The sequence below is a fragment of the Mercenaria mercenaria genome, chromosome 12, assembly GCF_021730395.1.
Source record: "Mercenaria mercenaria strain notata chromosome 12, MADL_Memer_1, whole genome shotgun sequence".
NCBI lineage: Eukaryota > Metazoa > Mollusca > Bivalvia > Venerida > Veneridae > Mercenaria > Mercenaria mercenaria.
In genome coordinates, this window is record NC_069372.1 from 57,837,467 (window position 1) to 57,851,579 (window position 14,113).

The 14,113-nt window shown below is 34.7% G+C and overlaps 1 protein-coding gene across 1 annotated transcript in view; it reads left to right on the forward strand.

Moving 5' to 3' along the window:
- Positions 1-14,113, forward strand: part of LOC128547412 (uncharacterized) — a 30,148-nt gene that overhangs the window by 12,324 nt on the left and 3,711 nt on the right. The gene's annotated exons all lie outside the window — the stretch shown is intronic.

A 14,113-nucleotide genomic window follows, 5' to 3' on the forward strand; every position in this document is an offset into this window, starting at 1 on the left:
CACAAAGACTAGAAATACAACTATAAAAATTACAACAATCATTGCACCACCACCACCTCCACCACCACCACCACCATTACTGACAATAATTCTGACAGCAAAATATGTCTTAAAAGCGTAAGAATGGCATTTAAAATTGGTAAGAACACAAAGCAGTGTCTTGAAAATAATTTTATATCTGCTTCACAAATGAATAAGTGCCCTCTTGTCACCAGTCATTCTCTAGGCGCGACGCCATGCTAAGACATCAACGTAATAAACATTGAAGTGACGACGACACTGGGAATTATTCACCATCATTACAAATATTGAACACTTCAAGAGAGATGACATTTCAACAACCATTTTCTATGGTCGTTTCAGGACCTAGTGGTAGTGGAAAAACTGAATGGACAAGAAAACTACTCTTATCAAATCTTGTTAGACCTCAGCCTCAGCGTATCATATGGTGTTTTGGACAATGGCAACCTTTGTATGATGAACTTCAGCGTGAAATTCCCGGGGTCGAATTTGTACACGGTATTCCAGACTACCTAAACGATACCCAATATATAAATGTCAATCAAAGGAACCTGCTGGTCTTTGACGACTTGATGACCGAAGCTAAATGCTATCAAAGAATTGCTGATCTCTTTACCAAGGGCAGTCACCACAGGAACATATCTGTCGTATATCTCAAAATTTGTTTACCGAAGGTAAAGCCTGCAGAGATATCGCTTTGAATACTCAGTATCTGGTGCTATTTTATAATCCTATTGATAGACAGCAAGTAGCTACATTGGCAAGAAGAATATATCCTTCCTCCCACACCATCTTTATGAAACACTTTGAAAACGCAACATCTAGACCACACGGTTATTTGGTGGTAGACTTGAAATCGGGCACCCAAGAATAAGACCGTTTACGTGTGTTTGAGACAGAAAGTCCAGCTACTAAAAAGAGAAAACTGATGGATGAAGACACATATGCAAACGTTGTAAAGAATCAATTGTGTGGCGATTGAGATTTGTTTGACAATGATGACGATAATGATGATGAAGATGAGAAGGAGGCGGAGGGGATTGATATTGACAGGAAACAATTGAAGCTGAATGTACCACCTGGACTACCGAAAACAGAAATTACAAGGTTGAATGACCATGTAACGTGCCAAGCTAATCACGCGACAACAGAGATGTGTATTTTGAGAGAATTATTCATTCATAAAATGAAATGTGTTTATGACTCTCATATTAAATACCATGCCGTCTCACGATATCCTAACTGTCATCCTAGTCTCGGGGAACGTAAATTCATTAATGATATACTACCGGATATACGTAAATCGGCCAGAGACTACCTAGGTGAAATATTAACGTCAATCTATTATTTGGATAGATGTCCTTTGTATAGATCAATAATGAACACGGCCGAACGACTACATCTTAATTCGCATTTACCCGTCCCTTTAGCCATTACTGAGGCAATTCGCATGTACAAACCTGATTTGAATGAAGTGCTGATTCACAAAAAGTGGGAAGAAAAGGATGCTGATGACGATGATGATAATAATGATGATAATAATAATGATGATGAGGATTATGATGAATAGTTTAGAGCAAGCGTAAGAAAGCAAAACAAGCTACACAAACAAAAATGAGTGATCATCTAGTACTTAAATTTGTATCGCCTGTAGCTACGGCGTATGAAATAGCTAAATCTCAATGGGAAAATGACACCAAGAAGGCGAAAATGTTCTTTGGTTGGTGGGAGCGACAGTACCCATTACACAGTCTATAAGATTGGATGCATGCTAGCGGGAGACGAGACATTGACCCTTCTGCAGCTAAACACGTATGGGTTGAACATGAAAAACAGAAATTAAGAAAAAAGGATAGACGTAAAGGTATAAAAAGAGGGACCCCATACGAACAGTACCTTCGAAATTAGAACAGAACGAAACATATTCTTTATTAACAGCGTTATTCGACTTCAGTCAAATACGGAATACAGATTCAAACTTATGCGGGTTGTATTGCGTATATTACATTATGAACCGATGTTCTGGACGAAAATGAAAGACACTTTAAAACCGTTTGACGTGCATTGCAAGAAGTTGAATGATGACTTTATTTTGTCTGATTTTAATTGATACATGTAGTCTGTATTAGTGATACAAACTTTGGCAATAAAAGATTGAAAGAACAATATGTCTTTGTTATTCATAACCCATACATTTGAATTTGATTTGACAGAAAAGATGAAGCGTTGGTAGGTGTGATGGTGTACACAAATAAAACAACATATTCCTTTATTGTATTTTATTTCTTCAACATCGTTTCACAAATTGATATCATGCTTTTCAATAAGCGTCTCTAGCAGAACTGCATGCTGAAGAGCATGATATCAATTTGGCACGTTACATGGTCATTCAGCCTTGTAGTTTCTGTTTTTGGTAGTCCAGGTGGTACATTCAGCTTCACTGGTTTCTTTACAACGTTTGCATACGTGTCTTCATCCATCAGTTTTCTCTTTTTAGTAGCTGGACTTTCTGTCTCAAACATTTTCACGTAAACGGTCTTGTTCTGGGTTGCCCGATTTCAAGTCTACCACCAAATAACCGTGTGGTCTAGATGTTGCGTTTTCAAAGCGTTTCATAAAGATGGTATGGGAGGAAGGATATATCCTTCTTGCCAATGTAGCTACTTGCTGTCTATCAATAGGATTATTAAATAGCACCAGATACTGAGTATTCAAAGCGATATCTATGCAGACTTTACCTTGAGGAAACAAATTTTGGGTGAGATATACGACAGATATGTTCCTGTGGTGACTGCCCTTGGTAAAGAGATCAGCAATTCTTTGATCGCATTTAGCTTCGGCCATCAAGTCGTCAAAGACCAGCAGGTTCCTTTGATTGACATTTATATATTGGGAATCGTTTAGGTAGTCTGGAATACCGTGTACAAATTCGACCCCGGGAATTTCACGCTGAAGTTCATCATACAAAGGTTGCCATTGTCCAAAACACCATATGATACGCTGAGGCTGAGGTCTAACTAGATTTGATAAGAGTAGTTTTCTTGTCCATTCAGTTTTTCCACTACCACTAGGTCCTGAAACGACCATAGAAAGTGGTTGTTGAAATGTCATCACTTTTGAAGTGTTCAATATTTGTAATGATGGTGAATAATTCCCAGTGTCGTCGTCACTCCAATGTTTATTACGTTGATGTCTTAGCATGGCGTCGCGCCTAGAGAATGACTGGTAACATAGAGGGCACTTATTCATTTGTGAAGCAGATGTAAAATTATTTTCAAAACACTGCTTTGTGTTTTTACAAATTTTAAATGCCATTCTTACGTTTTAAGACATATTTTGCTGTCAGAATTATTGTCAGTAATGGTGGTGGTGGTGCAATGGTTGTTGTTATTTTTATAGTTGTATTTCTAGTCTTTGTGTCAATATTTAATAGGAGGCTGATAAGCCAATCTACTCCTGAATACCTAGAGATGTTTTGAGAGATAACATTGATTTTGCAGGTTTTTTTTTTGGATATTGTTATTAATTAGTGACATATGACACCAAATATGTGTTAATTGGTTTGGAATTTGCACTCTTTGTAAGTAAATTGAAGTAGCTACACAACAAAGCTAATTTCATGCAGCTGTGTAGTACAGTCATTTTTAACAGACAGTTGAATTAAAGACACAAAACAAATAACCATAATCTCCAATCAGATTTTGTTTTGGCTAAACAACATTTATAAAATTCTAAATTTTATCATGCACAGACCTAAACAACAAATAAGAACATTTCTTAAAAATAATTCTAAATAAATATTGTCATTTTCTAACACTGATTTTACTCAGTTATATGCATACAGGCAATCAAAACGCATCAAAATAAAGTTATTTCTCATAAAACACGAGCTGTCGGAGGACAGCAACGCTCGACTATTCAACAGCCTTGTCGATTGAATGAATAAGAAAGTCGAAAAAGGGGCATAATTTAGTAAAAAAGCAAAATAGGGTTATGGAACCTGCATAGTGCTTATCAGCTCATGACAGTGGACAAGTGTATGAAGTTTCAATCAATTCCCGTAAGTGGGTACTGAGATACCATCTTACATATAAGAATTTAACCAAAAACTCCTAAGTTGAAAAAGGGGCATAATTTTGTAAAATGCGAAGTTGAGTTATTGACCCTTTGCACTGCATGTCATATCATGACAGTGAACAAGTGTGTGAAGTTTCAATCCTTTCCCATTAGTGGATACTGAGATACCAGCTTACATATAAAAACTTAACCAAAAATGTTGAAAAAGGGGCATAATTTTGTAAAAAAGCAAAATAGAGTTATGGGACCTACTTTGTGAATGTCAGATCATGACAGTGAACAAGTGTGTGAAGTTTCAATCCATTCCCATTAGTGAGTACTGAGGTACCAGCTTACATACAAAACCTTAACCAAAAAAGTCGAAAAAGGGGCATAATTTTGTAAAAAAGCAAAATAGAGTTATGGAACCTGTACAATGTAAGTCAGTTTATCACAATTAATAAGTGTGTGAAGTTTCAATCCATTCCCACAAGTGGTTACTGAGATACCAGCTAACATACAAAACCTTAACCAAAAATTTCTAAGTCAAAAAAGGGGCATAATTTTGTAAAAAGCAAAATAGAGTTATGGAACCTGTGCAATGTAAGTCAGTTTATCACAGTGAATAAGTGCGTGAAGTTTCAATCCATTCCCACAAGTGGTTACTGAGATACCAGCTTACATACAAAACCTTAACCAAAAATTTCTAAGTCAAAAAAGGGGCATAATTTTGCAAAAAAAGCAAAATAGAGTTATGGAACCTGTGCAATGTAAGTCAGTTTATCACAGTGAATAAGTGTGTGAAGTTTCAATCCATTCCCACAAGTGGTTGCTGAGATACCAGCTTACATACAAAAACTTAACCAAATCGGGACGCGGACGCGGACGCCGACGCAGACGCCGACGATGCGGACGCCGACGCATGGGCGAGTCCAATAGCTCTACTATTCTATGAATAGTCGAGCTAAAAAGTGTTTGTATTTACTATGAAGATGTAATAAAATGAAAATAAATGAATATTTCAACTATCGTAGACAGAAACTATAAGTTTGAAAATGGGATTATTTTGGACTAATTTTCCGATATGAAAATTTGAATTTTGAAACAATTTTGTAGAGTTTCTAAATTGTCAAAATGATTGAGTTATTATTAACAGTTTATTCTATAGATCAAGATTAACAACAAATGAACAATTAAATAAATAAATAAATAGATACCTACGAAGATGATTTTACTTTTTCATACACCTATGAGCATTGTCATATCGCATAGGTAAAGATGAAAGATCTCGTGTGCATGAGTGGAAGAAAGCTTAATCTTACATGTAAAAGAAAATATTTTAGTTCTTTTCTTTTCATTATGATATAATCCACAATTCTACCAGTTTTGTCCAGGATGTGTTATGTGCATCGTCACGACGAAACTATTTGACAATGTTCACGCGGTATGAAAATGTAAAATAATTTTATGAGATTTTTTTTGCATTTCGGTATGATGCGTACACATTCTTTTTGTGCGGTAATTATGTACGTCTGTCTTTATTGAAGTGTATTTTTATAACAATACTCAATTATTTACAATTCATTTTTTTTCAAAACTCGAATGTTTAGATCGGTACTTATAAAGAATATACTCAACGCCTTTTCTAGCTCCATAGCTGGGTTCTTATTTTTATCTCTGCTACATTTTGACAGATCAGAAGATCCCGCAGATGGAATTATTTGCCGTGTAGCGACGAACGACAAAGTTTATATTTTTGGGTTGCGTTATTTCAATTGACATTGCTTAGTGAATCTTCGTTTATATTTATTTATTCATCTTTTTACTTATTCTTTTATGTTTCGATCATATAAAGAATCATGAGTAATTTTCAGGCTTCAAGAAATCACAAATTATAACTTGAATGACGCTCGCTTTTACAGCTTTCTTCAGCGAAAGCATTTATTTTTTCACAACATCCGCTTTTATTTATGTTTTAAAAATGTGATGCAACAAAACATTTGATTGGTCTAATTAGTTAGAAAGGACTAAAATGGTTTATTTAAGACCAATGAAATGTGACGACTGAAAGCGTCACGCGGAATTCAGAGCTATTACTATAAAGACGCATGTATGCGGCGTGCGGTTTCCAGATGTAGATAACAACACCGCCTAAAAGCGGCACGCGGTATACAGATAAAAATCGGCCGACGCATCAATGCGTCACGCGGGCAGAATAAGTTAAGGTAAAATAGAGAAAAATGGAAACTTCTCAGGTCGCTCCACACGACAAACACGAAAATGTTGCAGGCTCGGTTAAGTTGTATTCCGATGATACTTGCGGTGTGATTTATGAAACGTCTCAAATCCACCAGGATTTCTATATCTCTGTTGCAGACAGTAATATATACGTTTTGCTGTATCTCGAACTGTTTCATATAGTGGCAGGCAGTCTGGTTTCCATTCACTTCAATTTCATAATCTACGTATGTAGTTGAATTCGTAGTCGCAAACGCTAAAGCGAAAGGCAATGCGAAAATAACAATAAGTATAATCGTGCATATTATGATTGCTTTTTGTCGTTTGATGATGACATTTGACTGGCGAGAGTTTTCCATACTATAAGTTTTGACGTCTAAAGTCAGACTGATTTGACTGACTAAAGCGTGTTCTAATATACACGCTTCGAAGAGCCTCATTTTCAAAGCAAGGCTTATGTAAAAAAAGGAGTGATTTCATTGGCTAGTTAAAAATAGAAATTCTAGTTTGGAACAGCTTTGAACCAAACTATCGCGCAAATGACAAGTTTTAACATGTAAGCTAGCCTTCCTTTGAGAATTTGAACCAATCAGAATGCGTCATATCGCTAGCCAATCAGAGCATTGCTATAAGCTTTACTGACTAATCAGAACGTTGCTTTGGCTCTATTTATCATATTTCTCCCTGTAAATTCATTCACTGCCATTTTGGATATATCAAAGTGTAAGGATCGGGTAAGCTTACTTTGGCATAGTTCTCGCATGAGTGATTTGACTTCCGGTTTAAGTTTATTGCATTATAGTACTTATCGAGACCTTTGGTTAGATGCCCTACATACTTTTGTTCAATAATGGAGGAGTTAGCCGGGTTTTAACGCTTGAGTGATTTTGGCTCATTATTCGGTGCCTTTTGGAAATACGATGATCAAAGTATACATTTTCCGAATCTTCTTGAAGAGACCTTTCCAACGATACCAGGTTCGAGTCTGGGAACGCGCAGAAAATGTGAATTTTACGCATGATTGATTTTACTTCCGGTTTGAGTGTACCAACTTATAGTACTCGTCCAGCCCTTCAGTTAGATACCCAACATGCTTAGGTTATCTTTAATAATAAAGGCGTGAAGCCGGGTGTTTCTGGATGAATGATTCCGGTTTTAACCTCAATATCTGGAAAACGGATAGAGATCGACACATAATAGTACATATTTTCTGAACCTACTCGAAAAGATCTTTCTAACGGTACCAGTCCCGAGCCTGTACGATGATTTTGAAATTTAATGACTTCATTTCCGGTTGGCACCTAGTTTACGGTGAAGTGCACACTATAGGCTTTTCGAAAATGTCAGACACCCAAAATGTAAAAATGGATCCAAAAACGTCTTATTTTTGATGATTTTTAGCAACCTTCTCAAAAAGTACCTAACCTGTTGTAAACTCTAAATGGTCGTTGAAAATGTTGGCAATTTTTTTAGAAAACTATCAAAATGTTCTTTAACATCATATTATTAATGGTATGAAAGAGGCACTAACACCCGAGTTCCAAGTCGAGGAATTTAATGTGTTTTTCCAATACTTGCTCCGATAGGCATCGAGTGCATTGTCACGCGTCAAGTCAGGAAACTTAATGAGTTTTCCACGTGTATTCAGAAAGGCAGAAAGTGCACTTTCACGCTTCAGCGCTATTCCGGAAAAGATAATGAGTTTACCACATGGATTCGGAGAGGCAGAAAGTGCACTTTCACGCCTGAGTGCCAAATAGAGAATTTATTATTTATGACTTTTTCATCCGGTACAAATTTACGCATGAATACCAAAGCTCAACCATCAAAAACTCGTTTGATTAATGACCATCGCTATGGGTATACAGTACCTAATAATAGTTGCACCGAGGTCGGAAGTTCATTTTAAAATTAGACTATGAGTTCATTTGAATGACCTCTTGTTAAAACAGATACATGGTCATTTACTTAGTGGACGCCTAGGAGGAAACATCGTAAGCAACAAAAGTAGCCTTTTATTTCCAGTTAACATTACTTCTAACGTAGCTATCTTAAATAAAGCTTTATGTTTTTAATTTAAAAAGTGATACATATTTTACTTTAGATTATTATTAATAAGTTCTTTGTTTACCATACAATGTAATTATTCAATTAGGTCATAGATAAATCTGTATGTTCAAATATAATTAATATCTATTTGATTTTCTTGAAATATTTTGTTTTCGTGTTATCTCCCCGTCTAGGGCTGAGCACCAGACCCTCAATGTGTGCGATTATGCCTTAGATTGGTATATAAGTCAGCTCTATATACTTCTGGGAGACATTTTCTATTAACAAAACATAAAGTCCTTTTCACTATGACAGTCTTAAAATAGATTTATAACGATAATTTCTATTTATAACATTGTGAAGTCATTCTTAAAATAGAAAGATGATGTCACTTTAAAAATAGAATTCAAAATGGCCGCAGCGCATGACGTCATTCTCACGCATGTGCACTCGTGGCGCCCAAGAGACGGATATACTACTGGTGTCTTTATCTTAGATGAAGGATAAGTTATTTCACAAGTTTCATAATCATCCATAGTTCTGCATTGTGGTTTTATTTGTTTGGTTTCAGTTTAGCACCGTCTTTCAAGTGTTTCAGTTATGTAACGGCGGGCAGATAACCGAACCAGTGTTCCTGGATTCTGTACCAGTACTGCCAACTTCTTCTCATTAATCCGAGGTGGATGACGAATGATTTCAGACACAATGTCTTTAATTTAATCGTCACGGAGAACATACGCCTCGCTCGGGGATTGAACTCACGAATGCTTATGCGAAAGGTTGACATTCGTGCAAATACAGTTTAAATTTAGTTATTATTAAGTTGTTGACATCAGAGATCTATATTTAGAATGGCATCAGAGGTTGAGGTCAGTTTCTTTGTTTAGAATAACATTAGGATTTATTTTGTAATGAAGTTAAATTGGAGGGGTTTATGTAGAAGGGTTGAGTATAAGGGTGTACTTATAATTCCTTAAAGCGACGTGGTATAGTATCCGCCTAAGGTTAAATAGTGGTCTCGGGTTCGATTCCCGGTCAGGGCTGAGGTAACTTCAGTTTGTTACATATAAATATAAAAAAAGAGTATTTATGCTGGAAATGTTTAACTTAGTGTATAGATGAGAACACCCATGTTTACTTAAAACAATAAACGTTTAAAATCACTGAACTTAACGTTTAGTTACCATACTTTAACCTGATAAGTGAATATTTATTCTCACATTATAAAACGTCTGACTTTATCAAAAATGTTGCTAAATTATTTCACATAATAATCAGGCATATTTATCCAATACTGTTTTACAAATGAATCAATTTGTAATCATCAATCATTTTGCTAATAAGTAATATTTAAGTAGATATATCTACATTTAAAATGGTAAAACATAATACAAAAATAGATTTTTACTCCCCAATCTCCCGCGACTAAATGGTTCTAGTGCTAAGCCTATTAGTTATAAATCCGCGTTTAACAATCAATGAATAGACGTATTGATTTAAGACTTGACGAACAAAAACATAGTGTAAACATGCAAAGTTAATCCCTCTACAAGTCAAAATACTGGACACGGTACAGTAAGAATAAGTACACCAGTATCTGAAAAATAAAAGGCATTTCACTTTCTTACATTCAACCTTATGATAAAAAGTAATACATTTTAGACTGATGATAAATTTTTATATTGAAATAAAACCATGTTAAGGAGGTAGGTTACCTTTATATTTGTATGTGCGCATGTCCAACCGGAAGCTAACGTGACGATTTACGACGACGTTTACGACAAACTAAATGTGTTTGTATATTCATTCTTCTGAAAACAAATCATAGACCTGTCTTCGATCTGACGCTTTATGGTTTAATAATGCAGAAATAGTGAATAAATTGCCGCAGAAACGCTTCAGAACAATGTTGCCTTAAAATGACGTCATTGACGTCATGACGTTACGTGTCAGTTACCGCGCAAAATTAATAGCTTTTATCTTGAAAGAAGGTAATTCTGTGCATTTTCTTTATTCAAACTATTTTCAAGTAACCATTATTTGCTGAAATATTTTTTATGAATCTTTTGCTCTGAATAATAATCAATATTTTGCCTCTTTTATGTAGTTATATTGAAATGTTATGCGGAATGTAAGAAAATGGATGATGGTAACCAATGTTATTTGGAATATAGTTGGGTGAGAGGTTACTTGTTACGGTCATTTTCAAATAAAAAATCTAGCAGTTTGATTTGTAATACTTATTTTACAGGTTCCGTTGATAATTTGTTACTTAAATACTAAAACTAAGATCTAAAATTGTTCAAATTTCAGTAGAAAATTGTGGTTTCTTGAATTAAATTGATGTTACCATGGAAACGAAGCCCGTGACCTATGTATCTAAATGTAAAATTCAAAAGCGTTGACACTAGTCTATTTAAGAAACACAGCTTCGGCTTTTTATTTTCATTTCAACAATATCCATGGGAATAAAAGTAGCATGCTGAACGATTTTTCCATGAAAAATGCCAGACGAGGGGTACTGCTGTAAGTATTCTAAGCTTAGAAATTTGTTTGAATAAATGCAGATAACACGAAAATATAACTTACGTTAGAAATAATATGTTTTAAAGCTACATCAACTAGAAAGATAATCTTATTCAATATTATTTTATAAGAAATTACGACAAAAAGCAAGATATAAGCCATTTTAAACATCTCTGTTGCCATGGTTACTTTAAACTTTAAGAAAAATAGTGTACCATGTATAGTGCTTGGTATTTTGCTAATAATATTACCCAAATATTCCATGTTGGTCATTAACAGAATGGCACTGAAGCCGTCGAAAACCCCTATTTTTATACATAGTTGTTCAAACATGAGAGAAAATGTGTTACCATGGAAACACGAGCCCCGCGACATATACATTTTAAGCTTATATTAGAAAGCTAACGTGCATACTAGTAAAGTTATAGATTATGCTGACTTCTACGGATATCAGTGAAACTAAAATACACTGAAAAGTGTTAATATCCGTATTTTCCTTCTTCTTTCAATATGAAATACCTTTGGAGGGTCATGTTCTTCAAACATGGATAAAAAATGAACTTGAAGGGACAGAGACAAACGAAACTGAGATTTTAGCAGTTAAAACTTCATATTACACGAAATACAAAAAGATGCTGCGGCTCAACTAATTTGAATTTACCCTTGTAACAAGGTAACCTACCTCCTTAAGGTTAATAAACGAAAAAAAATGTATATGTATAAAAGAAAAAGAATGTCCCCTCCCTTTACAACCGTTTAAGCATTTAAATTAATTCAATAGTAATTGATAGAACTAATTAATTCTCGAGTTATGACTTTTTGATGGATTTTTAAATTAAAGTTTCAAAGCACTACAAAGGGATGAACGTTTGCATGTTTACACTCTATTTTTTACCTGTCTAGACTTAAATCAGTACACCAAATAAGATTTTTTCCATGTTTTGACCTAGGCAACCAGTTTTTGAGCAAAGAGTACCTTGTTTCAAAATCTCACACAATGTCAGTACAATTTGACAAAAATTGTAACCTTGTGAAATTGTGAACGACGGTCGTTGACGGACGACGGACACAGGTCTACCAAAATAGCTCTCACTGAGCACTAAAAGTTCGGTTCCGTAGCTCCTGTGTTGAATAATATGCCTAATCAATTTTATGACGGTCGTTCAATACTTCTGACGGACAGAGGGACGGACGCACAAACAAAGCCATATCTATGTCTCCCACCGCATAATGGTATCATCTGTAAAATACCTGCATTTTACAATATTATTATACCCCCACCAAACATGTTTGGAGGGTGTGAGGGGACTATATAGGAGTCAGTTTTGTCGCGTCACGTCGCCTCTCGTCGCGTCCCGAAATCTATATCTCAGTCACTACCAAATGGATTTGATTCAAATTTAAATAGATGTTTCACCTTATCACCCACATCATATGACACAATGTGCATAACTCTGACACCAATTTTTCAGGAATGATGCCCCCTTTTACTTAGAATTTAAAGTTAATTTTGATGCATTTTCACTATATCCCAGTTATTACTAAATGCCTTTGTTTCAAACTTGAAGTAGTTGTTTCACATCATCACCCACATCATAGGACACAAGATGCATAATTCTTGCACCAATATTTCCTAAATTATGCCCCCTTTTTGCTTAGAATTATACTTATATATTGTTTTGATACACTTTATCAGTACCTCTCAGACTCTTATTATTTGATATTTTTTAAAACAGAATCAAGCTATTGTGCAATATTCATTCACCATTGGAGTCATTAAACACTCCAGTGACAGTTCTTGACAGATTTAAATGTGCTTGGTACACAGTTGTAACATCATAAAATACAGGTAAAGTTCGACTTTGGGTAAAAACCACCAATTTTATATGTAGTTATGGCCCCACTCCAACTTAAAATTTGTCAAACTCATGGTTGCCGGACAATAACTCACAAAGTCTTGACAGATTTAGATAAATTTTGGTACACATGTGTGACATTATAAAATACAGGTCAAGTTTGATTTAAATTACACCTTCTTGTGGCCATGTCTTTCTTATGGCTGCCATTCTTCTGTGACAAGACCGTATTGTGGGGTTATTCGTCACTCCTGTGACAGTTCTAGTTACAGCTGTAAAAGATCTTTAAGTGGACAATGACCAAAAATACAGTTTCAATTTACAGAGGTCTCAAAAGGATAGCTGTAAACATTTTAAAGTTTAAAGTTACAGCTGCAAAACTGTCTTGTCTCAAAATTACAGCTATAAATAATTCTGGAGGTAAACAAGAATATATTCAGCCATCTTTAATGCATTTTGGCCGGATATAACTAAAATTTCAGACACCACATCATCTTAAATATTTGAATTTGAACTGTAATGGAGAAAGTGTAATTGTTCAAACATTTAATACAGCTATACAAGGGCATAATAAGCACAGACTATAATGATTTGATATTTGAAGCTGGTGAGTTTAAAAGAAATAATTAAAAAGTTATAATATGTATGTAATATATGTGACATCATACACATAGTTTCTACTTTGCAAATCCTGAATTTCGCATTTTCAATACTTAAGAAATAATTTATAGCAAAAGAGTGCTTTAACACTATTTTATGCACGATTGGTGGTTATTTGAACGACGTATTATACCACCCGAGTGCAAAAATAGTATTAAAACACGCTTGTGCTATAAATTATTTCGATTCTAATATGCCCTTAATCTAAAACAATAGATAAAATATAGAAGCGCTCTTTCTTGGTCGCAACAAAAACAACGTTAACGTGACGTCATTCTAGCGTAAGAGTGTTTTAACAGAGACAAGCATATTAGAATATAAACATATTCCATATTGTTCTTTATTTACTAGTTCATTTATTTTGCTTTTTTCGTAGTAATAGCTACCCTTTCTATAAAATTGTAATTCATTCCAAAACCGTTTGTACCTTTGCTTTCGTCCCTTAAAATAATACTCTCTTTTTCATCACCTTTAACATGTCTGCAGCTGTAATTTTTAGCAATATTTACAGCTGTAACTTTTTCATTTTTACAGCTGTAAGATTTTTACAGCTGTATCAAATTTGCATAAATCGATTTGTTTTACAGTCGTTTTACAGCTGTAAAATGCGATCTGCAGATGTAAAATCGATGTTGTTATATATAATTTACAGGTGTAAATTTGAAATGATCACGAATGTAATTTTAAACAAAAATACAGGTCTTTTA